General features: G+C 46.5%; 1 pseudogene; it reads right to left on the bottom strand.

The window, feature by feature from the left end:
* Positions 1–803: 803 nt before the first annotated feature.
* Positions 804–3,966, bottom strand: LOC119315123 (annotated as a pseudogene).
* Positions 3,967–27,973: the final 24,007 nt, after the last annotated feature.

Here is a 27,973-nt window from a genome sequence, read left to right as displayed (position 1 = left end):
GAAGGCAGGTCGGAACACCCCCACGACCAACCGTAGGTCCGAGCCCAAATCACAGCCAAGTAGCACCAGTAGGGTTGGACCATGCTTGGGAGGGAGGGAAGGGCGCACAAGGCCATGACCTAGCATGCTGTACCCGGGGCCGGACTAGCAGGGACGCAACAACTAGGAGGGTGCGCCCGCGACGTGCGTGAGAAACTCGAGGACGCGGGGGAAGGGGGCGGTGTTGTGGAAGCACGGGAGGGACGGATCCGCCCCGCCGCAGCCATCCCAGGGCGCGGCGCGACCTTGCCGGCCGACCCTCCAGCAGCGGTGCAACAGAAGTGGGCGGAAGGGCGGGTGCCTCCCGGCGGCAACGACGGAGCGACAGAAGTGGGCGGAGGGGCGGGTGCCTCCCGGCGGCAGCGGCAGATGGATCTCGGGAGGGGCGCAGGGAAGCAGACGCGCGTGGGGGAGACGGGTCCGCCCCGCTGCCGCCATCCCGGGACGCGGCACAGTGGTAGGGGGGGGGAGGGTTACCCGACGGCGGTTGGGGTTTCCCACGTGCCACCGGAGGAGGCGACGTGGGGGCAGGCGTTCCTTTTGTTGTGCTCACCTCTCTGACCCCTATTTCCCTGACAAGTAGCAAGCAATGGCTACCGGATGGATCTCAGTTCCTTTAATTTCCATCATTATTCAGATTGGCAACTTGTGCTCCCTTGTATCTGAAACTACATAATTTAACACCCTAATTTGCAATGCCAAATTTGTGCAGTTCCAACCAACTGCGCTATCAGACCAATGCCTTCCAGTACAGCCAGCTAAAACGAGAGATTGTGCATTTCTTGTAATTACGGACACAAGCAATTCAGTTCACGTAGGAACACATCATTACAGGATCTCTAACTCATCAGCCATTGCCAATCGATCATATACATGAGCAACATAGCAAGGCCTGCACCAAACCTTTTGTCCAGAAATAAAAAAATGACAACAGGTTACATTCTTCTAAAGATCTCAGTGTTAGAGATTGTACACGGAGATGAGGGACTTGATGGGAAAAACCATGAATGCCAGGAAAGACACGACGATGGAGCTGTTCACCATTTGTGGAGAAGGATTGCTCCCCCAGCTGTCGTTCTAAGTCTGTTACTCGAGCACCTGCAATACAAATCAAATAAATAATTTCAGCATTGGTCTCTCCTTGCAGAGATTCAAGAACTAATCAGTCGTAACATGTGGTGAAAGCATGTTATCCCATACAAAACAGAACAGAATGAACGAAAAGATACTAACATTTTAGCATACAGCCTGTATGAGACAAGCACACACGAAAGCTCCAGAAAGCTACTTAGGCAATGTCAAACAAAATGGTTGGACATTGACGAAATGTAATTTGTTTTGGGTAATATTTATCTCGGATTTAATAGCTGGCAGAAGGAAGAAGAAAAGAAGAACAAAATGAAGTAAGTCCAATGCTTCATGTCCTCTGCTTTGGTTTGTTGGTACAAGTGCCAATTTATGATTTGCTTGGTGCTCGCAACCAGGTCTGGTTATCTCACATCAAGAATAAAACACATGAGGTAAATACACGCAACTTAAACCGAAATGATAACTACAACCATAAGCCTAATGACTAATACAGTATTATCATGACGAAGGTGCTACCAGGAAGCACACAGCTACTAATATCTTCACAGAAAACTTTTGGCTCAATACTTAAGCTATATGATCAATGACCGATTTTAGTGTTTCGACTTCAGCACATAGTTATTTATGGCACACAATTATTCTCTTTCTCCCTGAAAGACACAGCAATAACTCTCTATTGCAACTTATCAATAGATAACTCTTTCATTGTCTATCATGTATGATGTTTGAAGAGCACTAAACAATCAACCCAACTACCAATAAAGAGCAACTAACAACCTCAAGGCTTAATTCACGCCTACCAAATTCCAGTGCAAGCTGGAACAATCAGAATAACAACACATTTAGAGAATATCAAGACGATGAGAGCATAACACTATGCTACACCAACTGATATCAGAGTATCGTACTCTAAACGCTTTCTCCATCATGGTGATAAGCAATACCAACCGACCATTGAAGTGAACGTAATAGGATCAGTCCTCTCACCAGTACGGGTAACCAAGTCAAAGATGTTGTGTTCAACAATTACCCTTCCGCGGCCTATGACGAATATCCCTGCTCTTCATTTTGGTAATAAATTCCTCGGCTTTCACAGAATCACCATGATTCAAATAACCCTCAATCATGCACATGTAAATTTTTATGTCAAGTGGTACTCCTCTATCAATCATCTCATTGAATTTTTCCAGAGCATCATCCATCCTGCCCATCTTGCAAAAGGCAGATATGACAGTTAAATAAATGAATTCATTAGGGTTCAACCCCTTCTTCAACATGTCTTCGAAGAAAAGCATAGCCACATCCATCCTTCCATACTTAGCATATGCACTAATCAGTATGTTGAAACAATGGAGGTTGGGTACAACTCCATCTCTTGCCATCCGCTCACAGAGATCAATCATATCAATGAGGGATCCTTCTTTAGCGTACCCATGGAGCAAAACAGAGTATGAGATGACATCAGGTTTTTGGCCGTTCACGGCCATGGAATAAAAAAAATCTACAGCTTCCTTTAATCTTCCATTCTTGCAAAGGCAGGTCATGAGTGAGTTGTAGGTAACAACATCTGGTAGAACACCTTGGCTTCTCATCACTTTCAACAACCTAGCGACTTCTTTCAACTGGCCCAAAGTTGAATATCCTTGGATCAAGCAATTATATGTCACAGCATCTGGTTGGACACCATTATGAACCATTGATCGAAGAACCACCTCTGCCTTGTCCATTGCTCTTGCTTTGCACCGCGCATCAATAATGGAGTTATATGTCACCACAGTAGGCACAACCCCATGTTGTATCATTTCATGGAATAGATCGCATGCTTTGCTTATTTCACCCTCCTTGAAGAAACCATCGATTACCATGCTGTATGACACCACGCTGGGGGAGTGGCCAGATCCTTTTTCGGCCATCATCCGGAGCAGGTCAAGCGCGAGCTGGCTCCTACCACTGTCGCAGAAGCTCTTGAGAATCACTGAGTAGGAGATGACATTAGGCAGGTCGTCGGGCATCTTATGGAGCAGCACGTTCAGAGCCTCCTCTGTGCGCTTCATGTCGCAGAGGCACTTGAATAAGCTGCTGTAGGTAACGACGTCCTTCGTGATGCCTATCTTGAGGAGGCGGCCGAAGAAGGCAGGCCAAGATCTGGGCGGCATGCTCGGTGGCAGCAGTCAATTAGTATGTTGTAGGTGTAAATGTCAGGTGCTGTCACCTGGCGACGGCCTGCTTGGGCCATGCGGTTGAAGAGATCAATGGCGAGGGCAGGGGCATTGGTGTAGATGGTGGAGGGCGGCGCACGCGAAAGGGCAGCAAATAAGCCGTTGAGTGCACGTACTGATACTGGGACTGGTTGGCGCAGCATTTCGTCGAACAGTTGGCGCGCGGGCTCTGGGCTGAGCGTCCCGGAGCCCAGACGGCCGTCGAGTTCGTTCAGCAGCTCATAGGCGCGTGAGGAGAAGGAGCTGGAGAGAGAGCGGACCTGGAGGCGTGACATTGCCGCCCTCTAGTTCCCGCAGCGACGGTGAACGCGGGCGGCAAGGACCAAGTCCTTACTCTGGGGGGAGGAGGATCGGACGGAGGAGACGCTGGACAGAGTGGCCTCGCTGGCTTCTCCCTGCAGCGACGGTGAGCGAGGGCGCGCGCCGGCGAGGACCAACCACCGGCGGGAGGAACGCGGGCGGAGGTGTGGGATTGGGGAATTTCAGATTCGATCTGGAGTTCGGCGCCACCGCGTTTCGATCTTTACTCCCGAGAAACATGCAAGAAGTGTGATTGGCATCGTGCACTCCTAGTCCTAGATAGGGAGTGTGACTTTTCCTTCCGGGAAGCTAGAGTGGAGATAGGAGACGCTGGAACCAGTCAACCAAGGGTCCAAGGTCGTCAATTCATTTATCCATTTTTTTTAAATAATTTGATTATATTTCAATTAATCACTTTGATTTGTAACATGAGTTTATAATAAAAGAAGAAACCCTAACATAAGTACTTCTTGTCTTTGGCGACCTTTTTTCGGCCCCGTTTGGCAGGACTTCATTGGTTTTAGTGGTTTTCGTCCTATCAAGTCTAAGGTTCGGTCTTGATTCAAACGAAGAGGCAGCAACGTTATAGTAGGGCATAATGTCCCTCTCATCCCTTATGGGTAACATTACGGTTCTATACTGACGGTGGTGTTCGATGGTTCGACTTCAGATCCATTTGGTGTTGGCATTTGAGAGCGTGTGGTAGTGATGGTGGTGTCAATGGGACGAATAAACAAATCATGAGTAGGCTTGGGACGCGGCCCTGTCGATTTTCTTCAAGAGAAGTCTCGATAGCGCTCCTCAAAGAAAGTGTATATTGCGATCCAAAAGCTTGTGAACGATTGGAAATTTGGGATTCTTCCTGTATTTGCTCGGTCCCCTTGTTCTCTCTTCCTTCGGTGGTGGCACCGTCAACTGTGAGAATAGTTTTGGAATGTCCATGGGTTCGTCGAAGGAGAAGGTTTTGCATGTTCTTCATGCCACTTCTTTGTTTGACAAAAGCTTCTCTGGACTCCTCGAGAGCATATGTATCGTTATACTACTAGCTACTTTTTTCCTTGATGAAATTCAGATATGAGATGTCCTCTAGCCGTCTCTTTAGAAAGATAAGTACTCATATTATGTTTTAGAAAATGTGAATGGAATGGAAAGGATATATAATCAAATAGAAAACATCCGGGGTGTTCTCAACTAAGGTGTAATGCCAATGTGGATGTGTGTCAGTTATGTGGCTCATTTGCTTACTTTTAATATGAAGGGTCCCTTGTCTAGTGAATGGAGGTGGATCAGATTAGTTTTTTCATTGATGCTGTGGCAAACTATGCTCGAGTGAAAGAAAATATTACGAAAATCCTCCATATTGTACTTAGTGTCCAAGCTGAACTTTGAGTTAAATTGACACAATTTCTAACACTATATAGTGTGATTGCATAACAAAGAAATATGTATATATTTCTTTTTTCAAATACAATTAAATTGATGTTTATAATGGGGAAAATTAGTTGCTAAACTATATGTCTAAAGATGTGCCAATAACAATGCACGCTTAAAGTCAACCGTGTTACCTATAGAAGTAAGAAAAACAAGTTTGAGTTGATGGTTTTTGACTTGGCCCAAAAGAAGGTGAAATAGGCGCAGATGTATAGGTAGTCTCATTCCTGAAGATGCAATGTTGAAGCACCGCAAGACCGTGAACCTACTCGGCACGAGGGTGCGGCCTTCATGGACGAGTGCATCGCCAAGAATTCGCAAGTCCTCACCAAGAACCAGAGGTGATTTACCGTACCTCCACCCTGGACAAGTGCCCGTGCAAAACTCTGCAACTTAGCTGAACTTCATCGAGGTGCCCAAGCTGTTAGAATCGCCAAAAATGATGAAATACACTGAAAAAAATCACGAGAATACATTGGAAACTGACTGCAACTTTTACGGGGCCAGTTTTGGGCACTTCCTTGCCTTTTGGGTCTTCCTCGTGCAACCTAGCTAGAGGCCATTAGCACCATTTCATTGCTTCCTGATTGGGCCATAGGATGTCAGGTGGTGGAACATAATGCGAATCGATAGATCGATCGAACGCTCGTGGAGGTAAGGAACCTATGAGTCGCGAGAACAAAACCGGCGCTCGTGCGGCGTGATCCACACCTGTCAGACCGCCGTAGCTGCTCCGGCCGGCCTCAGAGGCAGGCTGGCCCGCTGAGGAGTGATGAATGCCGGAGAGCCAGTAACAAGATAGATGGCGCGCAATGGGAGGTCGACTCCGACGAGCAATGGACACGATCAGAAGCGCGAGGGCAAGGGCAAGACATCGACTCCTCCCGTGGGAACACCACTCCGGTCCGACGGATGGTGCCCCCTTGTTCTTGGTGCTCTAGCTAGCTAGTCGCACGAAAAAAATTGACAAGTGCCCGACCTGGGCAAGGCCGCAACCCGGAGGCCACAAGTAGCAACAAAACCATCAACAACGAGGGCTACGGATGATGTGTGACAACTACTCCCTCCGTTCGGAATTACTTGTCGCGGAAATGGATGTATCTAGATGTATTTTAATTCTAGATACATCCATATCTGAGACAAGTAATTCCGAACGGAGGGAGTAGGTGAGTTGTTCTCGATAATTTGTAGACAAACTGTGCAATTAATCGATGAGTGTGCACGACTTCAATTATGCTAGTTAAAATTTCAGAATTGAGCTGTTCTTTTATTGAAGCTAGAAGAAACATTAGTGTGTGTGTGTGTGTGTGTGTGTGTGTGTGTGTGTGTGTGTGTGTGTGTGTGTGTGTGTGTGTGTTGCACATGACGATTATCTAAATATCTGATATTTGTGATGTTTGGTACACCAAATTAAACTTTAGTTTGAGGATATCACTTATGGTTAGTGTTTCGGTTTGCTGGGGATTTGAGATCAATCGAAAATCAGACGATTAATCGATTTTATCGATCGACTATTGATTGGTCGGTTTTTGCTTATTATTCCCATATTCCAAGCACTAATAAGGTAGAAATAGAAATTACCATCAGTGCGTTGTAATCCATTAAATAGGACAACACTATATCAATACATAACTACATATTCCGTATCAACAATATAAGTCAATGACAGATAAATAGGACAACACCACAACACATGTCCCATCGAACGGAGGATGAAGTGTGATGTGCGGCAGTATACTGAAGGGGAGGCCCTGTTTTGGAGTTTCTGACAACAGGACCGGCCCGATCAATCGCTAGATTCCTGATTAATCGCTTGTCGGAGCGGTAAATCGGCCCAAATGATAAATAGCAAAGATAAGGTATAATCTTAGCAGTCACCCAACGATAAGCGATAAATCAAATGATAAATCGATGAATCAGACGATATTTTGAACATTGCTTTACGGTGTGCACATGCTTTAATGATTCTCCAGCTCCGCCACTGCCGAGAATGAAGTTTGTCCGAGTCCAAGGAGAATGGCAGGATGTTGAACGAGCTCATGGCCAAGCCCATAGACAAGGAGGTGAAGATGTCGCCGACTCGGCCTAGCACCAATGGCGACGAGGCTGGACCCTCCGGTGGGTGGGTGTGAGGTGGGAGGCGGCTGGGGAGGGGGGGGGGGGCTTGATCCCTATCTCATTTGACACAGATGACTTCAACGGGTACTGCGCCCATGGCGATGATGAGTAGTTTAAATTTTGTGTAGTTGTGCTATTAGTGATGAACTGTATAATTATGCTATGTATGATGTGCAATATTTGTATAATTATGCACTCGAGTATTTTAAATTTGTGTTTGAAATTATTTTTTGTGTAATTTTTCTAGGGAGTTAAGTTGTTAGAGTTCAGCAACGAACCATTTTTTTAACTTCTCAAATTTGAAGGGTTAGGTTTGAAGAGGTATTTGAGGGCAAATCCAAAGAGGGTCGCCAATTCAGACACACCAAACATCCGCGGACACCGATTGGAGAGTCGGCCATCCAACCCTATGCACCAAATATCCGCCCTTGTTTTTCTTGTTGGGGAACGTTGCAGAAAATTAAAAATTTTCCTACGGTTTCACCAAGATCCGTCTATGAGTTCATCTAAGCAACGAGTCTAGGGAGAGAGTTTGCATCTACATACCACTTGTAGATCGCGTGCGGAAGCTTGCAAGGTGATGATGTAGTCGTACTCGACGTGATCCAAATCACCGATGACCAGCGCCGAACGGACGGCACCTCCGCGTTCAACACACGTACGGGACGGGAGACGTCTCCTCCTTCTTGATCCAGCAAGGGGGAAGGAGAGGTTGATGAAGATCCAGCAGCACGACGGCGTGGTGGTGGATGCAGGGCGTCACAGCAGCAGGGCTTCGCCGAGACTACGAGGGAGAGACGTAACGGGGGGAGGTGGAGGCGCCAGGGGCTGGTCTGTGAAGTCCCTCCTCTCCCCCACTATATATAGGGGTGCCAAGGGGGGGCGCCGGCCCTAGTAGATGAGATCTACTAGGGGGGCGGCGGCCTAGGGGAGGTTTCCCTCCCCCCCAAGGCACCTAGGGGTGCCTTCCACCACTAGGACTCCTCCTAGGGGGAAACCCTAGGCGCATGGGCCTATAGGGGCTGGTGCCCTTGGCCCATGATGGCCAAGGCGCACCCCCTACAGCCCATGTGGCCCCCCGGGACAGGTGGCCCCACCCGGTGGACCCCCGGGACCCTTCCGGTGGTCCCGGTACAATACCGATAACCCCGAAACTTGTCCCGATGCCCGAAATAGCACTTCCTATATATAATTCTTTACCTCCGGACCATTCCGGAACTCCTCGTGACGTCCGGGATTTCATCCGGGACTCCGAACAACATTCGGGTTTCTGCATATACATATCTTCATAACCCTAGCGTCACCGAACCTTAAGTGTGTAGACCCTACGGGTTCGGGAGACATGCAGACATGACCGAGACGCTCTCAGTCAATAACCATCAGCGGGATCTGGATACCCATGATGGCTCCCACATGCTCCTCGATGTTGTCATCGGATGAACCACGATGTCGAGGATTCGATCAAACCCTGTATGCAATTCCCTTTGTCAAACGGTACGTTACTTGCCCGAGACTCGATCGTCGGTATCCCAATACCTTGTTCAGTCTCGTTACCGGCAAGTCACTTTACTCGTACCGTAATGCATGATCCCGTGTCCAACACCTTGGTCACATTGAGCTCAATATGATGATGCATTACCGAGTGGGCCCAGAGATACCTCTCCGTCATACGGAGTGACAAATCCCAGTCTCGATCCGTGTCAACCCAACAGCTACTTTCGGAGATACCTGTAATGCACCTTTATAGTCACCCAGTTACGTTGTGACGTTTGATACACCCAAGGCATTCTTACGGTATCCGGGAGTTACACGATCTCATGGTCGAAGGAAGAGATACTTGACACTTGCAAAGCTCTAGCAAAACGAACTACACGATCTTTTATGCTATGCTTAGATTGGGTCTTGTCCATCACATCATTCTCCTAATGATGTGATCCCGTTATCAACGACATCCAATGTCCATAGTCAGGAAACCATGACTATCTGTTGATCACAACGAGCTGGTCAACTAGAGGCTTACCAGGGACATAGTGTGGTCTAAGTATTCACACGTGTATTACGATTTCCGGATAATACAGTTATAGCATGAATACAAGACAATTATCATGAACATTGAAATATAATAATACTTTTATTATTGCCTCTAGGGCATATTTCCAACAGTCTCCCACTTGCACTAGAGTCACTAATCTAGTTACATTGTGATGAATCGAACACCCATAGAGTTCTGGTGTTGATCATGTTTAGCTCGTGAGAGAGGTTTAGTCAACGGATCTGCGACATTCAGATCCGTATGTACTTTGCAAATCTCTATGTCTCCATCTTGAACATTTTCACGGATGGAGTTGAAACGACGCTTGATGTGCCTGGTCTTCTTGTGAAACCTGGGCTCCTTTGCGAGGGCAATAGCTCCAGTGTTGTCACAGAAGAGTTTGGTCGGCCCCGACGCATTGGGTATGACTCCTAGGTCGGTGATGAACTCCTTCACCCAAATCGCTTCATGTGCTGCCTCCGAGGCTGCCATGTACTCCGCTTCACACGTAGATCCCGCCACGACGCTCTGCTTGCAGCTGCACCAGCTTACTGCTCCACCATTCAACATATACACGTATCCGGTTTGTGACTTAGAGTCATCCAGATCTGAGTCGAAGCTAGCGTCGACGTAACCCTTTACGACGAGCTCTTCGTCTCCTCCATAAACGAGAAACATGTCCTTTGTCCTTTTCAGGTACTTCAGGATATTCTTGACCGCTGTCCAGTGTTCCTTGCCGGGATTACTTTGGTATCTTGCTACCAAACTCACGGCAAGGTTTACATCGGGTCTGGTACACAGCATGGCATACATAATAGATCCTATGGCTGAAGCATAGGGGATGACACTCATCTCTTCTTTATCTTTTGCCGTGGTCGGTGACTGAGCTAAGCTCAGTCTCATACCTTGTAACATAGGCAAGAACCCCTTCTTGGACTGATCCATTCTGAATCTCTTCAAAATCTTATCAAGGTATGTGCTTTGTGAAAGACCTATGAGGCGTCTCGATCTATCTCTATAGATCTTGATGCCTAATATATAAGCAGCTTCTCCAAGGTCCTTCATTGAAAAACACTTATTCAAGTAGGCCTTAATGCTGTCCAGAAATTCTATATTATTTCCCATCAGGAGTATGTCATCTACATATAATATGAGAAATGCTACAGAGCTCCCACTCACTTTCTTGTAAACGCAGGCTTCTCCATAAGTCTGCATAAACCCAAACGCTTTGATCATTTCATCAAAGCGAATGTTCCAACTCCGAGATGCTTGCACCAGTCCATAAATGGATCGCTGGAGCTTGCATACTTTGATAGCGTTCTGAGGATCGACAAAACCTTCCGGCTGCATCATATACAGTTCTTCCTTAAGATGCCCGTTAAGGAATGCTGTTTTGACGTCCATCTGCCATATCTCATAATCATAGTATGCGGCAATTGCTAACATGATTCGGACGGACTTTAGCTTCGCTACGGGAGAGAATGTCTCGTCGTAGTCAATCCCTTGAACCTGTCGATAACCCTTAGCGACAAGTCGAGCTTTATAGATGGTAACATTACCATCCGCGTCCGTCTTCTTCTTAAAGATCCATTTGTTTTCTATCGCTCGCCGATCATCGGGCAAGTCTGTCAAAGTCCATACTTTGTTTTCATACATGGATTCTATCTCGGATTTCATGGCTTCAAGCCATTTGTTGGAATCCAGGCCCGCCATTGCTTCTTCATAGTTCGAAGGTTCATTGTTGTCTAACAACATGATTTCCAGGACAGGCTTGCCGTACCACTCTGGTGCGGTACGTGTCCTTGTGGACCTACGAAGTTCAGCAGTAACTTGATCCGAAGTACCTTGATCATTATCATGGTTTTCCTCTTCAGTTGGTGTGGGCATCACAGGAACGGTTTCCTGTGATGCGTCACTGTCCCGCTCAAGAGGTAGTACTTCATCGAGTTCTACTTTCCTCCCACTTACTTCTTTCGAGAGAAACTCTTTTTCCAGAAAGCATCCGTTCTTGGCAACAAAGATCTTGCCTTCGGATCTTAAGTAGAAGGTGTACCCTACAGTTTCCTTAGGGTATTCTATGAATACGCATTTTTCCGACTTGGGTTCGAGCTTTTCAGGTTGAAGTTTCTTGACATAAGCTTCGCATCCCCAAACTTTTAGAAACGACAGCTTAGGTTTCTTTCCAAACCATAATTCATACGGTGTCGTCTCAACGGATTTAGACGGTGCCCTATTTAAAGTGAATGTAGCTGTCTCTAGAGCGTATCCCCAAAATGATAGCGGTAAATCGGTAAGAGACATCATAGACCGCACCATATCCAATAGAGTGCGATTACGACGTTCGGACACACCGTTTCGCTGAGGTGTTCCAGGCGGCGTGAGCTGTGAAACGATTCCACATTTCTTTAAGTGTGTACCAAATTCGTGACTTAAGTATTCTCCTCCACGATCTGATCGCAAGAATTTTATCTTTCGGTCACGTTGATTCTCCACCTCATTCTGAAATTCCTTGAACTTTTCAAAGGTCTCAGACTTGTGTTTCATTAAGTAGACATACCCATATCTACTCAAGTCATCTGTGAGAGTGAGAACATAACGATATCCTCCGCGAGCCTCAACGCTCATTGGACCGCACACATCGGTATGTATGATTTCCAACAAGTTGGTTTCTCGCTCCATTGTTCCGGAGAACGGAGTCTTGGTCATTTTGCCCAAGAGGCATGGTTCGCACGTGTCAAACGATTCATAATCAAGAGACTCTAAAAGTCCATCGGCATGGAGCTTCTTCATGCGCTTGACACCAATGTGACCAAGGCGGCAGTGCCACAAGTATGTGGGACTATCATTATCAACTTTAAATCTTTTGGCATCTACACTATGAACATGTGTAATATTACGCTCGAGATTCATTAAGAATAAACCATTGACCATCGGAGCATGACCATAAAACATATCTCTCATATAAATCGAACAACCATTATTCTCAGACTTAAATGAGTAGCCATCTCGTATTAAACGAGATCCTGATACAATGTTCATGCTCAAACTTGGCACTAAATAACAATTATTAAGGTTCAAAACTAATCCCGTAGGTAAATGTAGAGGCAGCGTGCCGACGGCGATCACATCGACTCTGGAACCATTCCCGACGCGCATCGTCACCTCGTCCTTCGCCAGTCTCCGTTTATTCCGCAGCTCCTGCTGTGAGTTACAAATATGAGCAACGGCATCGGTATCAAATACCCAGGAGTTACTACGATTACTGGTAAGGTACACATCAATCACATGTATATCAAATATACCTTTGGTGTTGCCGGCCTTCTTATCCGCTAAGTATTTGGGGCAGTTCCGCTTCCAGTGACCCTTCCCCTTGCAATAAAAGCACTCAGTCTCAGGCTTGGGTCCATTCTTTGACTTCTTCCCGGTAACTGGCTTACCAGGCGCGGCAACATCTTTGCCGTCCTTCTTGAAGTTCTTCTTACCCTTGCCCTTCTTGAACTTAGTGGTCTTATTGACCATCAACACTTGATGTTCTTTCTTGATTTCAGCCTCTGCTGACTTCAGCATCGAGAACACTTCGGGAATGGTCTTTTCCATTCCCTGCATGTTGTAGTTCATCACAAAGCTCTTGTAGCTTGGTGGGAGCGACTGGAGGATTCTGTCAATGACCGCCTCATCTGGGAGGTTAATGTTCAGCTGGGTCATACGGTTGTGCAACCCAGACATCTTCAGGATGTGCTCACTGACAGAACTGTTTTCCTCCATCTTACAACTGTAGAACTTGTCGGAGACATCATATCTCTCGACCCGGGCATGAGCTTGGAAAACTAGTTTCAGCTCTTCGAACATCTCATATGCTCCGTGATGCTCAAAACGCTTTTGGAGCCCCGGTTCTAAGCTGTAAAGCATGCCGCACTGAACGAGGGAGTAATCATCAGCGCGAGACTGCCAAGCATTCATAATGTCTTGGTTCTCTGGGACGGGAGCGTCACCTAGCGGTCCTTCTAGGACATATTGTTTCCTGGTAGCTATGAGGATGATGCTCAGGTTCCGGACCCAGTCCGTATAGTTGCTGCCATCATCTTTCAGCTTGGTTTTCTCTAGGAACGCGTAGAAGTTCATGTTGACTTTAGCGTTGGCCATTGATCTACAAGACATATTTGCAAAGGTTTTAGACTAAGTTCATGATAATAAAGTTCTAATCAAATTATGAACTCCCACTTAGATTAGACATCCCTTTAGTCATCTAAGTGTTACACGATCCGAGTCGACTAGGCCGTGTCCGATCATCACGTGAGACGGACTAGTCATCGTCGGTGAACATTCTCATGTTGATCGTATCTTCCATACGACTCGTGTTCGACCTTTCGGTCTTCGTGTTCCGAGGCCATGTCTGCACATGCTAGGCTCGTCAAGTTAACCCTAAGTGTTTTCGCTGTGTAAAACTGTCTTACACCCGTTGTATGTGAACGTAAGAATCCATCACACCCGATCATCACGTGGTGCTTAGAAGCGACGAACTGTAGCAACGGTGCACAGTTAGGGGAGAACACTTCTTGAAATTTTATAAGGGATCATCTTATTTACTACCGTCGTCCTAAGTAAACAAGATGCATAAAACATAATAAACATCACATGCAATTATATAGTTGTGACATGATATGGCCAATATCATATAGCTCCATTGATCTTCATCTTCGGGGCTCCATGATCATCTTGTCACCGGCTTGACACCATGATCTCCATCATCGTGTCTTCATGAAGTTGTCACGCCAACGACTACTTCTACTTCTATGACTAACGTTTAGCAATAAAGTAAAGTAGTTTACATGGCGTTATTCAATGACACGCAGGTCATACAAAAAAATAATGACAACTCCTATGGCTCCTGCCGGTTGTCATACTCATCGACATGCAAGTCGTGAATCCTATTACAAAGAACATGATCTCATACATCACAATTCATCATTCATCACAACTTCTGGCCATATCACATCACATGATCAATCGCTGCAAAAACAAGTTAGACGTCCTCTAATTGTTGTTGCATCTTTTACGTGGCTGCAATTGGGTTCTAGCAAGAACGTTTTCTTACCTACGAATCACCACAACGTGATTTTGTCAACTTCTATTTACCCTTCATAAGGGCCCTGTTCATCGATTCCGCTCCAACTAAGGTGGGAGAGACAGACACCCGCCGGCCACCTTATGCAACTTGTGCATGTCAGTCGGTGGAACCGGTCTCACGTAAGCGTACGTGTAAGGTTGGTCCGGGCCGCTTCATCCCACAATACCGTTGAGCAAGAAAAGACTAGTAGAGGCAAGTAAGATGACAAAATCCACGCCCACAACAAAGTTGTGTTCTACTCGTGCAAAGAGAACTACGCATAGACCTAGCTCATGATGCCACTGTTGGGGAACGTTGCAGAAAATTAAAATTTTTCCTACGGTTTCACCAAGATCCATCTATGAGTTCATCTAAGCAACGAGTCTAGGGAGAGAGTTTGCATCTACATACCACTTGTAGATCGCGTGCGGAAGCTTGCAAGGTGATGATGTAGTCGTACTCGACGTGATCCAAATCACCGATGACCAGCGCCGAACGGACGGCACCTCCGCGTTCAACACACGTACGGGACGGGAGACGTCTCCTCCTTCTTGATCCAGCAAGGGGGAAGGAGAGGTTGATGAAGATCCAGCAGCACGACGGCATGGTGGTGGATGCAGGGCGTCACAGCAGCAGGGCTTCGCCGAGACTACGAGGGAGAGACGTAACGGGGGGAGGTGGAGGCGCCAGGGGCTGGTCTGTGAAGTCCCTCCTCTCCCCCACTATATATAGGGGTGCCAAGGGGGGGCGCCGGCCCTAGTAGATGAGATCTACTAGGGGGGCGGCGGCCTAGGGGAGGTTTCCCTCCCCCCCAAGGCACCTAGGGGTGCCTTCCACCACTAGGACTCCTCCTAGGGGGAAACCCTAGGCGCATGGGCCTATAGGGGCTGGTGCCCTTGGCCCATGATGGCCAAGGCGCACCCCCTACAGCACATGTGGCCCCCCGGGACAGGTGGCCCCACCCGGTGGACCCCCGGGACCCTTCCGGTGGTCCCGGTACAATACCGATAACCCCGAAACTTGTCCCGATGCCCGAAATAGCACTTCCTATATATAATTCTTTACCTCCGGACCATTCCGGAACTCCTCGTGACGTCCGGGATTTCATCCGGGACTCCGAACAACATTCGGGTTTCTGCATATACATATCTTCATAACCCTAGCGTCACCGAACCTTAAGTGTGTAGACCCTACGGGTTCGGGAGACATGCAGACATGACCGAGACGCTCTCAGTCAATAACCATCAGCGGGATCTGGATACCCATGATGGCTCCCACATGCTCCTCGATGTTGTCATCGGATGAACCACGATGTCGAGGATTCGATCAAACCCTGTATGCAATTCCCTTTGTCAAACGGTACGTTACTTGCCCGAGACTCGATCGTCGGTATCCCAATACCTTGTTCAGTCTCGTTACCGGCAAGTCACTTTACTCGTACCGTAATGCATGATCCCGTGTCCAACACCTTGGTCACATTGAGCTCAATATGATGATGCATTACCGAGTGGGCCCAGAGATACCTCTCCGTCATACGGAGTGACAAATCCCAGTCTCGATCCGTGGCAACCCAACAGCTACTTTCGGAGATACCTGTAATGCACCTTTATAGTCACCCAGTTACGTTGTGACGTTTGATACACCCAAGGCACTCTTACGGTATCCGGGAGTTACACGATCTCATGGTCGAAGGAAGAGATACTTGACACTTGCAAAGCTCTAGCAAAACGAACTACACGATCTTTTATGCTATGCTTAGGATTGGGTCTTGTCCATCACATCATTCTCCTAATGATGTGATCCCGTTATCAACGACATCCAATGTCCATAGTCAGGAAACCATGACTATCTGTTGATCACAACGAGCTGGTCAACTAGAGGCTTACCAGGGACATAGTGTGGTCTAAGTATTCACACGTGTATTATGATTTCCGGATAATACAGTTATAGCATGAATAAAAGACGATTATCATGAACAATGAAATATAATAATACTTTTATTATTGCCTCTAGGGCATATTTCCAACATTTCTATACCCAAGCACTCAAAATAATTATAGAAATAACACATTCCATCCATAAACAGCATGCAAATGTTCTAGTAGAATGGTTCAAATATAAATATTACAATCCAAATATGAAGTTTTAAAATAAAATAGTTCAAATTGGAATTAAAGTTAGTACGGTATATGTTCTAGTTGTCCCCTTGAAGCGCCCATAGTTTCAACCAGATCATTTGGAAGATGCTCATGAGTCCCTCGATACCGAATATGTTGATTCATTTGGATGAAATCCTGAAACGTCACAGGTTCTGTGGTGGAAGTTGGATAGGATTACACATGTGCTCAAAATCCAAACGGGTGCAAACCGCCTCACCCTCATCCTCCACAAGCATGTTGTGCATGATCACACAAGTTTCCATCACCTCCCGCAACTTCTCTAGATTTCATAATTTTGTAGGCCCCCGAACAACTGTAAAACGAGTTTGAAGCACTTCAAATGCCCTCTTCATATCCTTTCTAGCTCCTTCCCGTCTTTGCAAAAAGTGAGATATTTTCTGACCCCTTGGCTCAGAGATGGTTTTGAAGAAGGTCCCCAGGGAGGATAGATTCCATCATAAAGATAGCAGTCCATGTTGTAGTCATGAACCATTGATGGTATAGTTGCACGGAGGAGCCTGTCCTGCAGTTAACCAAGCAAACAATGGAGACCATTAAAGAACATTGATGTCATTATGTGGGTCAATCCAAAGAAAGAGTTACAAATGCAGAGGTCTTGTGATGTGACTGCTTCAAGAATGATGGTGGGCTTCTCACAATGCACCTGATAAAGACCATGTTGAACATATGTGTAACACCCTCGATGCGGCTATATCTCCCACGTGTCGAAGCACGACTTAGAGGCATAACCGTATTGAAAGCAATGTCGCAAGTGAGGTAATCTTCGCAAACAACCCATGTAATACAATAAGGGAAAAGATACATAGTTGGCTTACAATCGCCACTTCACACAATTACATGAATAAAGCATTACATCAACCAGTTACAATCAAGGTCCGACTATGGAACCAAAATAAAAGAAGAACCCCAAATGCGACAAGGTCCCCGATCGACCCCAACTGGGCTCCACTACTGATCAACTAGAACGAAACAACATAAAGGACAAGATCTTCATCGAGCTCCTCCTGAGCTTGGTTGTGTCATCTGCACGGACTCATCGGCACCTGCAAGCTGGTTTTGGAAGTATCTGTGAGTCACGGGGACTCAACAATCTCACACCCTCGCTATCAAGACTATTTAAGCTTATGGGTAAGGTAAAGGTATGAGGTGGAGCTGCAGCAAGCGACTAGCATATATGGTGGCTAAACATACGCAAATGAGAGCGAGAAGAGAAGGCAAAGCACGATCGAGAAACTATGATCAAGAAGTGATCCTAGAACAACCTACGTCAAGCATAACTCCAACACCGTGTTCACTTCCCGGACTCCGCCGGAAAGAGACCATCACGGTTACACACGCGGTTGATGCATTTTAATTAAGGTCAACTTCAGGTTTTCTACAACCGGACGTTAACATATTCCCATCTGCCCATAACCGCGGGCACGACTTTTGAAACTTCAAATCCCTGCAGGGGTGTCCCAACTTAGCCCATGACAAGCTCTCACGATCAACGAAGGATATTCCTTCGAGCGGGAAGACCCGATCAGACTCGGAATCCCGGTTACAAGACATTTCGACAAGGTAAAACTAAACCAGCAACATCGCCTGAATGTGCCGATAAATCCCGATAGGAGCTGCACATATCTCTTTCTCAGGGCACACTCAGATTGTCCTAGGTACGGGTAGGCCAGCCCAGAGTTGCCCCTGGTGGCCACCGGCAGCTGACAAGTTGGACCAACACTCAGAGGAGCACTGGCCCGGGGGGTTAAAATAATGATGACCCTTGAGTCTGCAGAACCCAAGGGAAAGAAAAGGCTAGGTGGCGAATGGTAAAACCAATGTTGGGCATTGCTGGAAGAGTTTTATTCAAGGCGAACTTTCAAGGGGTTCTCATAATAGCCCAACCACGTAAGGAACGCAAAATCCGGGAACATAACACCGATATAACGGAAACTAGGGCGGCAAGAGTGGAACAAAACACCAGGCATAAAGCCGAGCCTTCCACCCTTTACCAAGTATATAGATGCATTAATTAGATAAGAGGTATTGTGATATCCCAACAAGTAAACATGTTCCAACAAGGAACAAAATCTCCATGTTCCAACAAGGAACAAACTTCAATCTTCACCTGCAACTAGCAACGCTATAAGAGGGGCTGAGCGAAGTGGTAACATAGCCAATCAACAGTTTGCTAGGACAAGGTGGGTTAGAGGCTTGGTTCAACCATATGGGAGGCATGATAAGCAAGTGGTGGGTATCGCAACATAGGCATAGCAAAAGAGCGAGCAACTAAGCAAGCAAAGATAGAAGTGATTTCGAGGGTATGGCCATCTTGCCTGAAATCCCGCAAGGAAGAAGAACGAGTCCATGATGAAGACAAACGGACGTAGACGAACGGGTCCTCACAAACGCACGTTATCGGAACCAACCCGAAGAAGCAAACACCGGAAAGAAGCACACAACATAGTAAACAACCATCACATAATCATGGCATGATGCACAATCAAGTATGATGCATGTCCGGTTTAATGAAGCATGGCATGGCAAAAATGCACAAACAATTCTACAAATTAAGTGGAGCTCAACATGCAACTCTGTTGCATATTGACGAAACACCACGTGACTTATTTAGTTATCTCTCGTTTATGTATCCAACAATATTAAATGTTGTTAAACATGCCAAGAGGGTGAAGCATAATTAAACTACCTAACTAGGCAAGTTTAAATGAGGCCGGAACAACAAACCACAAGTCCGGAAACTCCTCATATGCATATTTTAGATTTGGTGCGGTTCTGCCCTAAGCCATATTTTATAGTTGGTAATCATGCAAAATGATGTCACCATGTTAAACTAGGCAAAATTATACCCCATATACATATAAAGTTTATTAAAATCCGAGTTATGGTTATTTAGTTATGAAATTAATCATTTTAGCATGGCATAGGGGCAAATTTAAACAAACATCATTTTAAACATTTTGAACATGGATGAAAGTTGGATTAGGTTAGGGGGGCATTCGGTCCGTCCGATCGTAATCGGGCGATCGAGAATAAATCGGTTAGGGAGTCCAAACAACAAAATGGAGACGTTTTGTAGATGTTTGAGGATGATTCAGACACAACGGTGGCGACAGTCCGAGTCGGGTCCGGGACAGCTTTTCGGACGCGCGCCCGAGGAGGGCCGCGGGCTGACGAGAGAGGTTAGGTTGGGTCTGGCGGATTGTGAAGAGCGGGTTGGTCTGAGAGAAGAGGGGAGAGATGCAGCCCGGCACGGTTTCCGGAGACCGAAAACATCCGACGTTAGACCGGCTATACTGCCGCTGTAGTTTAACGGTTGGGCTATCAAACGAACTCCGAATGCGATGAAACTTGACACGCGGTCTATCTACACTATAATAAGACCACACGTCAACTCTCATCCCATTCCGAGAACATTTTCTGGCCACTTATAAAATACTATTTCGGACATGCCGCGGGCGCGTGCAAGTGTGTCTGGGCTCAGAACGGACAACGGAGAGAACTCGGAGAACCCGGACGAATGCAAGTTTTTAAAACATGATGATGCAATGCACATAATGACATGATAAGATGCAACACGCAAGCAGAAGACATGGCAACAACAGCGAATAACTGGAAGACACCTGGCACATCTGTCTCGGGGCGTCACAACACTCCACCACTACGAAAGGATCTCGTCCCGAGATCTAGAATGGCACCGGGAGGACAACGAAAGAGAAGGAGAAGAGGTAAAACCAAGTTGCTTCTTTGACAAACGAGTGAAACCAAAGAACCTTGAAAAGGTTGCGCAAAATGAAAGAAAGAAAGCAACGGAGAAGAACAAAGTTGAAAGCACTCCGTTAAGAAAGAAGAATAAGAAAGAACTGATTCGGGTAGCACTTCGATTGAAAAGAGATGAAGACTTGATAAAATGAGAGAACTTGAGCAAAAGGGACACAACACTCCGGTTAAATGGATAAGCCAAGAAAAGAACATGGTCCTGACAATCCGAGATGATGAGTGAAAAGGGCGACACCTCAATGCCTCCGGATGAAAGAATCAAAGGTAGATCGTCGGAACAAAAGAGCGGAGAAGAAAATAACAACTCCTACGACAATTGAACTTGTAAAGCACCATTGCAAGAAAGGATTGCACAGGGTTGTTGGGAAAACAACAATGAAGAGGATAAGCTTGTAGTGGGCTTATGGAAAACATCTCAAGAACTTGAGGTGAAATTCTGCCACTAACAAAAACAATATTGGATTGATAAGAACAAGAAGACGAGGAACTAATTCACCGGGAGGATAAAATAAGAACTTGGATCATTTATGAGCACCATAGATAGCAACAATCCTTAGGGGAAAGTTTTAGGTGAAATATAACCCAAGATAATTCCAACGAAGAGATTGATGGATTTAAAATACCTCATTCTTAACAACGTGTGAATCATGAAACATGAGCTCAAATTATCAAGAATGACATAATACCACCTCCAATGATATGGAAGAAAGAATTGCACTCCGGATAGCAAGATGAAGAAAACTAGAGCTTCTTAGCAAAGAATGTCGATGAACACTTCGAGAAGGAATTTAATCCTTGATGAATCCATCATGTAGAACCTTCAAGAATAACTCCGGTAATAAAAGAATGATACAAAATACTTGAATGATGAAAAGAATAAGATTGAAGCCTTGCAATGATTTAGATAGAGATCTCCGTGATAATATAATTGAAAGAGGTTGGAACTCCGGGAAAAGAGAAGATGCACAATTGAAATCAGGAATTTGATGAGCCTCCGGAATAGGGAATTGAGTTCAGTCGATGAAACAAGAATAAGAATTACATTATGCTTATCCTTCACCTATTTAAATTGATGACAAGCAACAGATTTGGCATACTACTTATTCTCGTAGAAAGGATTAAGAGAGATATAGCGCAAACTTGAGAAAGTCTTTAACGATCCACCGGTAGAATTTGAAAAGCACGAATGCATAGCTATGATACACGAAGGAAGAAAACTTTTGAATGAACCACTGTAAGAATTGCAAAGAACGATTAAAACATGAAGACACACCAGTAAGAATTATGAAATGAACGAGGATACTTGAGAGAATTTAGATACAAGTGAACGAAGGGATCACAAACTGATTAGAGAATACTGAATGATACACCGGTAAGATTGGAGAATGATAACTGGAAGCTGAAAATGAAATAATTATGAGATGATGGGCTCCGGAGAAACAAACTGAAAAGAATCTTGAATTGCTCCGCATAGGTGAAAAAAATTCTCACGATCAAAACAATTACGAGAGGATGGCAACAAGCTAGAATCACGAATCTTGAAGAGAATGGAGCAAGAATAAAGAGAAACTCTTCTTCGGTCTTCAAAATCCGAGAATGACGACGAGAAGCACCACCGTGAATTGTTGAGGCACTCCGGAATGAATAATGGAAAGGTTGAGCCAACGATGAAAAGAATTTAACCAATCTTGGAGAAAGACATTTGACTGATGATAAATCATTCTTACGTCAAACTTTGAAAGATTTGAGAATAGCTCCGGTAAAACAAGAAGAGTCAGGTAAGATCCTGGGAAAAGACCTGTGGGTTAGGGCCCACTCAAAACAAACATCGTAGAATGATTACTTGAAAAAGGAGATTGCACCGGTTGAATTAAATGGCTTGAATAAGATAAGACCTCAAAATAGGTTGAGCGGATCTTGAATGACAAGACGAGCCTTCTGAGGTATCTTCAGCACTCTGGAATAAGTGAATAGCGAGAAATGAATGAATATGATGAGCACCGGTATGATAAAACTTCTGAAACAAGGAAAGGATATGATCAACACCAAAAGCTTGAATTGAATCCACCGGAGAAGAAAGAAAGCCGAGAAAGATGAGCTTGAAGCTCCATTAGAATCTTCATGAGAATCTCCGGATAAGAACATTGGCGGAAAAAGGAATGAAGAGACTTCACATGAATAAAATGGATACTTTGATTAAGATATATGAGTCCTTGAAGAAAAAGTGGGTGGGAGGGTGGGAAAAACAAAGGCAACTTGGAGACGGATGAAACAAACACCGTTGAGAAAACCGAGAGGTGATCTTGCGATGTTAAAAAGGAATGTTTTGAGTCATTTAGAAATTATATATCGGAGAGTTAGGAATTCTTTTTACTTCCCAGTCCCTTCATCGCTCTGGTGAGGCATCCTCACATAGAGTTTTGGCTCTTCTCTTCTCAAATTTCACTAAAAAAAATTTAGGATCACGCGGGTATCTTGGAATCGTTCCGGTCGATTTGTGACGAGAACATTGTTCTTGGTGCCTCCTGTCATTTAGGGGTTGTGGCAGTGTCCCGGGGAGTTGAGCTCCGAGGTGTTGTCGTCACAATTTTATCGTTGCAGTTCTGGAATACCTAAATTTAGTTTCGCCGACATCGAAAATCTCTTTTATGCAGTTGTTGGTGAGATAACCTCGACGCCACCCAGTACTGGGGCGGGAGTTCGGGAGTATTGCCATAACTCGTATAACGGATGCTTTTCGAAGGTTGAGGTAGATGATTTCCGAAGGTTTCTTGGTTATGTGTTAAAGGATGGATACATCTGGATGTAGGATTAGTTAGTTTTGGGTGAGATATTATGCTTACCCTGTATCCCCAACACCTGATTGCATAACCGAAAAGTTTCGGGAGTTTCATAGGTGGGAATTCAAGTAGCTCTTAGGATATCTTTCCGACAGATGTATGATATGAAATTGGGGTTCGAAGTCTAGTGGTCCGCCTATTCACGGTCGATTTTACAGTGGTCTCGTTGTGTCTTAAAGAGTCCTTGGCTATGCCGACTCGGGGACGCTTCGTATGTCATGTGCACTGCCTTGTATATGTGGTGCTGTACGATCGAGCCCGTGTAGGCCCCACCATGAAAACTTCAGGCGAAATCTCTATCATATGTTTGTTCTGGCTTATTTTGCAAGCCAATCCTTTGTTTTGTTTTGAGTTGTGGTATTCGAGTTGCTTCGATGTCAAGTGTTGATTCCATACTTTTCCCAAATGGTGTTCTCATGTTCCCATGTGAATACTAATCCTTCTTGATCATCGAGATTGTCATGGCAATCCTTTTCAACCGGTGTGTCTCTCTTCAAGTGGCGATTGTAAGCCAACTATGTATCTCTTTCCCTTATGTATTACATGGGTTGTGTGAAGATTACCTCACTTGCGACATTGCTTTCAAAGCGGTTATGCCTCTAAGTCGTGCTTCGACACGTGGGAGATATAGCCGCATCGAGGGCGTTACAAGTTGGTATCAGAGCCTTCCCCGACCTTAGGAGCCCCATTGCTTGATCGAATTAGCGGACGAGTTGAGTCTAGAAAAATGTTTTGAGTCATTTAGGAGTTATATATCGGAGAGTTAGGAATTCTTTTTACTTCCCAGTCCCTTCATCGCTCTGGTGAGGCATCCTCACATAGAGTTTTATCTCTTCTCTTCTCAAATTTCACTAAAAAAATTTTTAGGATCACGCGGGTATCTTGGAATCGTTCCGATCGATTTGTGACGAGAACATTGTTCTTGGTGCCTCCTATCATTTAGGGGTTGTGGCAGTGTCCCGGGGAGTTGAGCTCCGAGGTGTTGTCGTCACAATTTTATCGTTGCAGTTCTGGAATACCTGAATTTAGTTTCGCCGACATCAAAAATCTCTTTTATGAAGTTGTTGGTGAGATAACCTCGACGCCACCCAGTACTGGGGCGGGAGTTCGGGAGTATTGCCATAACTCGTATAACGGATGCTTTTCGAAGGTTGAGGTAGATGATTTCCGAAGGTTTCTTGGTTATGTGTTGAAGGATGGATACAGCTGGATGTAGGATTTGTTAGTTTTGGGTGAGATATTATGCTTCCCCTGTATCCCCAACACCTGATTGCATAACCGGAAAGTTTCGGGAGTTTCATAGGTGGGAATTCAAGTAGCTCTTAGGATATCTTTCTGACAGATGTATGATATAAAATTGGGGTTCGACGTCTAGTGGTCCGCCTATTCACGGTCGATTTTACAGTGGTCTCGTTGTGTCTTAAAGAGTCCTTGGCTATGCCGACTGGGGGACGCTTCGTATGTCATGTGCACTGCCTTGTACATGATGGTGCTGTACGATTGAGCCCGTGTAGGCCCCACCACGAAAACTTCGGACGAAATCTCTATCATATGTTTGTTCTGGCTTATTTTGCAAGCCAATCCTTTGTTTTGTTTTGAGTTGTGGTATTCGAGTTGCTTCGATGTCAAGTGTTGATTCCATACTTTTCCCAAATGGTGTTCTCATGTTCCCATGTGAATACTAATCCTTCTTGATCATCGAGATTGTCATGGCAATCCTTTTCAACTGGTGTGTCTCTCTTCAAGTGGCGATTGTAAGCCAACTATGTATCTCTTTCCCTTATGTATTACATGGGTTGTGTGAAGATTACCTCACTTGCGACATTGCTTTCAATGCGGTTATGCCTCTAAGTCGTGCTTTGACACGTGGGAGATATAGCCGCATCGAGGGCGTTACAATATGGGTAATTCTTCCATTTCCAGCGCATGTAATCCAGGGATCTGAACGTACCTGGCCACCCTCTTGCTTTCAATGGTGCTAGGAGCCTTCTGGCGTCTGCGACAATTGATTCTGTCAAGTACTCCAGTCCAAACACCTTGACAACCGCAAATAGAAAAATCTGACATTTGCTTCGAGGCCGTCGGATCTGGGAGGTAGCGAATGCAGAGAAGGAATGAGGATGGAGTGAGGAAAACAAAGGGTCTGTGAGGGAGTCCTGGATTAGGGGGTGTCTGGATAGCCGGACTATAACCTTTGGCCGGACTCTTGGACTACGAAGATACAAGATTGAAGACTTCATCCCGTGTCCGGTTGGGACTTTCCTTGGCATGGAAGGCAAGCTTGGCAATACGGATATGTAGATCTCCTCCCATTGTAATCGACTCTATGTAACCCTAGCCCTCTCCGGTGTCTATATAAACCGGAGGGTTTTACCTCCATCAAGAGGGCCCGGTCCTGGGTAAAACATTGTGTCCCCTGCCTCCTGTTACCATCCGGCCTAGACGCACAGTTCGGGACCCCCTACCCGAGATCCGCTGGTTTTGACACCCACATTGGTGCTTTCATTGAGAGTTCCTCTGTGTCGTCACCTTTAGGCCCGATGGCTCCTCCAATCATCAACAACGATGCGGTCCAGGGTGAGACCTTTCTCTCCGGACAGATCTTCATGTTCGGCGGCTTTGCACTGCGGGCTAATTCGCTTGGCCATCTGGAGCAGGTTGAAAGCTACGCCCCTGGCCGTCAGGTCAGATTTGGAAGTTTGAACTACACGGCCGACATCCGCGGAGACTTGATCTTCGATGGATTCGAGCCACAGCCGGGCGCGCCGCACTGTCACGATGGGTATGACCTAGCTCTGCCGCAGGTCACGCTCGCATCAGCTCCGACCCTTAGCTCGGAGCCAACTGCGCCGATTGAGGACGGGTGGCTAGACACCGCCTCGGGGGCTGCAGTCTCAACGGCGATCGAGCCGAACACCAGCCTCATCCTCTGCGAAGCCCGTGACTCCAAGGTGCCGGACTCTTTTCCGGACTCCGAACCTTCTGCGTCCCTGCCAATCGAATCTGATTGGGCGCCGATCATGGAATTCACCGCCGCGGATATCTTTCAGCACTCGCCCTTCGGCGACATTCTGAATTCACTAAGGTCTCTCTCTTTGTCAGGAGAGCCCTGGCCGGACTATGGCCAACAGGATTGGGATGTGAACGACGAAGAAATTCGACGCCCACCCACCACCCACTTTGTAGCCACTGTCGATGATTTAACCGACATGCTCGACTTCGACTCCGAAGACATCGACGGTATGGACGACGACGTAGGAGACGAACATGAACCAGCGCCTATAGGGCACTGGAAAGCCACCTCGTCATATGACATATATATGGTGGATACACCCAAAGAAGGCAATGGCGACGGAACAACGGGGGATGACCCCTCCAAGAAGCAACCCAAGCGCCAGCGTCACCGGCGCCGCTCTAAGTCCCGCCAAAGCAAAAACGGTGATGCCGGCACGGGAGATAATAACACCCCGGACAGTGTCGAAGACAATTCCCTCCAACAAGATTCAGCGCAGGAGGATGGAGAAGCTAGCCCCCCTGAGAGAGCGACAGACAGAGAAGAAGAGGATGATAATCACATGCCTCCCTCCGAAGATGAGGCAAGCCTCGGCGACGACGAATTTGTCGTGCCTGAGGATCCCGTCGAACAAGAGCACTTTAAGCGCAGGCTTATGGCCACGGCGAGTAGCTATGACGCCCGGATAATTAAACTACAGTAACCCTTTGCTAATGATGCCACATCACTTCGATTACTGTTACTAATCTCGCGTTAGTTCGAAAACGATTCAAATTCAAATTTGAAATCAAGTTAAACAACAAAAGTTCAAACATTAAATCTAAAATGTTCAAGGTGAACCAAATAATGCATAGGTAATTGTGGGGAGAAACCACACCTTTATAAAATATTTAAATACTATTAAGCGAATAAAACAGTAGCGAAAACTATTACTTTAATGCTTTTAAATATTAAATAATTACAAACTATTTTAGTTTGTGTAACAAGTTAATGTGGCGGTGACATATTTAGTAACATCAAAATTAGGTGCCATTTTAGTATTTTTCTAAAACAAAAATAAAAGGTAACTAAAAGAAAAAACTAAAGAAAAGGTAAATAAAAAAAGAAAAGGTAAGAGGACCTAATCTACTAGGCACCTTGGCCCATCTCGCCAAATGGCCAGGCTGGCCCACCTAGTTGGCCTATATGGCCCCAGCCGACCGAAACCCTAACCCACCCCGTCGCCCCACTACTCCCACTCGCCCCCACTCCCTCTCCCTCGCCCCCTCTGCCTGATCCCGATCTGGATCGGGAGGGGCCGCATCGACGTCGCCGCCACCCAACGCCGGCGCCCGCCGCTCGCAGTCATCGTCGTCACCTCACCTGCGACGCCTCCCATCCTCTTCATCCTCCTCCGCGACCGGCCACCTCGTCGCCGTGCCCGTCGCCGTACCGCCTCCCCGTCTTCGCTGATCGTCCCCGTCGACCTCCTCGACCTCCGTCGAGCCCGATGCCATAGTCCCCACGCTCCCGCGGTGAGGCTCCGTCCTCTCCTCCTCCCCCACGCGCGCTCGCTCGCGCGAGACCGCGCCCGAGCCTCCAGCGCTCAACGCTTCGCCGCCCGCGCCGCGACCCCCGCACCGGCCAAGCCTGCCACCGCGCCCGTCCGTGCTCACCGCAGCTCCGCGCGCTCTCGCATCGTCGCCCCTCGCACCTGCGCTCGCCTACGCTGCCCTACGCCCGCAGTTCCCGCACGCGGCCGCAACCCCTCACGCGGCCTGCCACACCTCTGGCCACGCACCCCCGCGCACGCGCTCGCGCCCCCCGGCACTCGGGCTTCCCCGCCTCG

This window comes from Triticum dicoccoides, chromosome 6A (genome assembly GCF_002162155.2).
Source record: "Triticum dicoccoides isolate Atlit2015 ecotype Zavitan chromosome 6A, WEW_v2.0, whole genome shotgun sequence".
Classification (NCBI taxonomy): Eukaryota; Viridiplantae; Streptophyta; class Magnoliopsida; order Poales; family Poaceae; genus Triticum; species Triticum dicoccoides.
The sequence above is the reverse complement of the archived record's forward strand: the minus strand, read 5'-3'. Positions and strand labels throughout refer to the sequence as shown.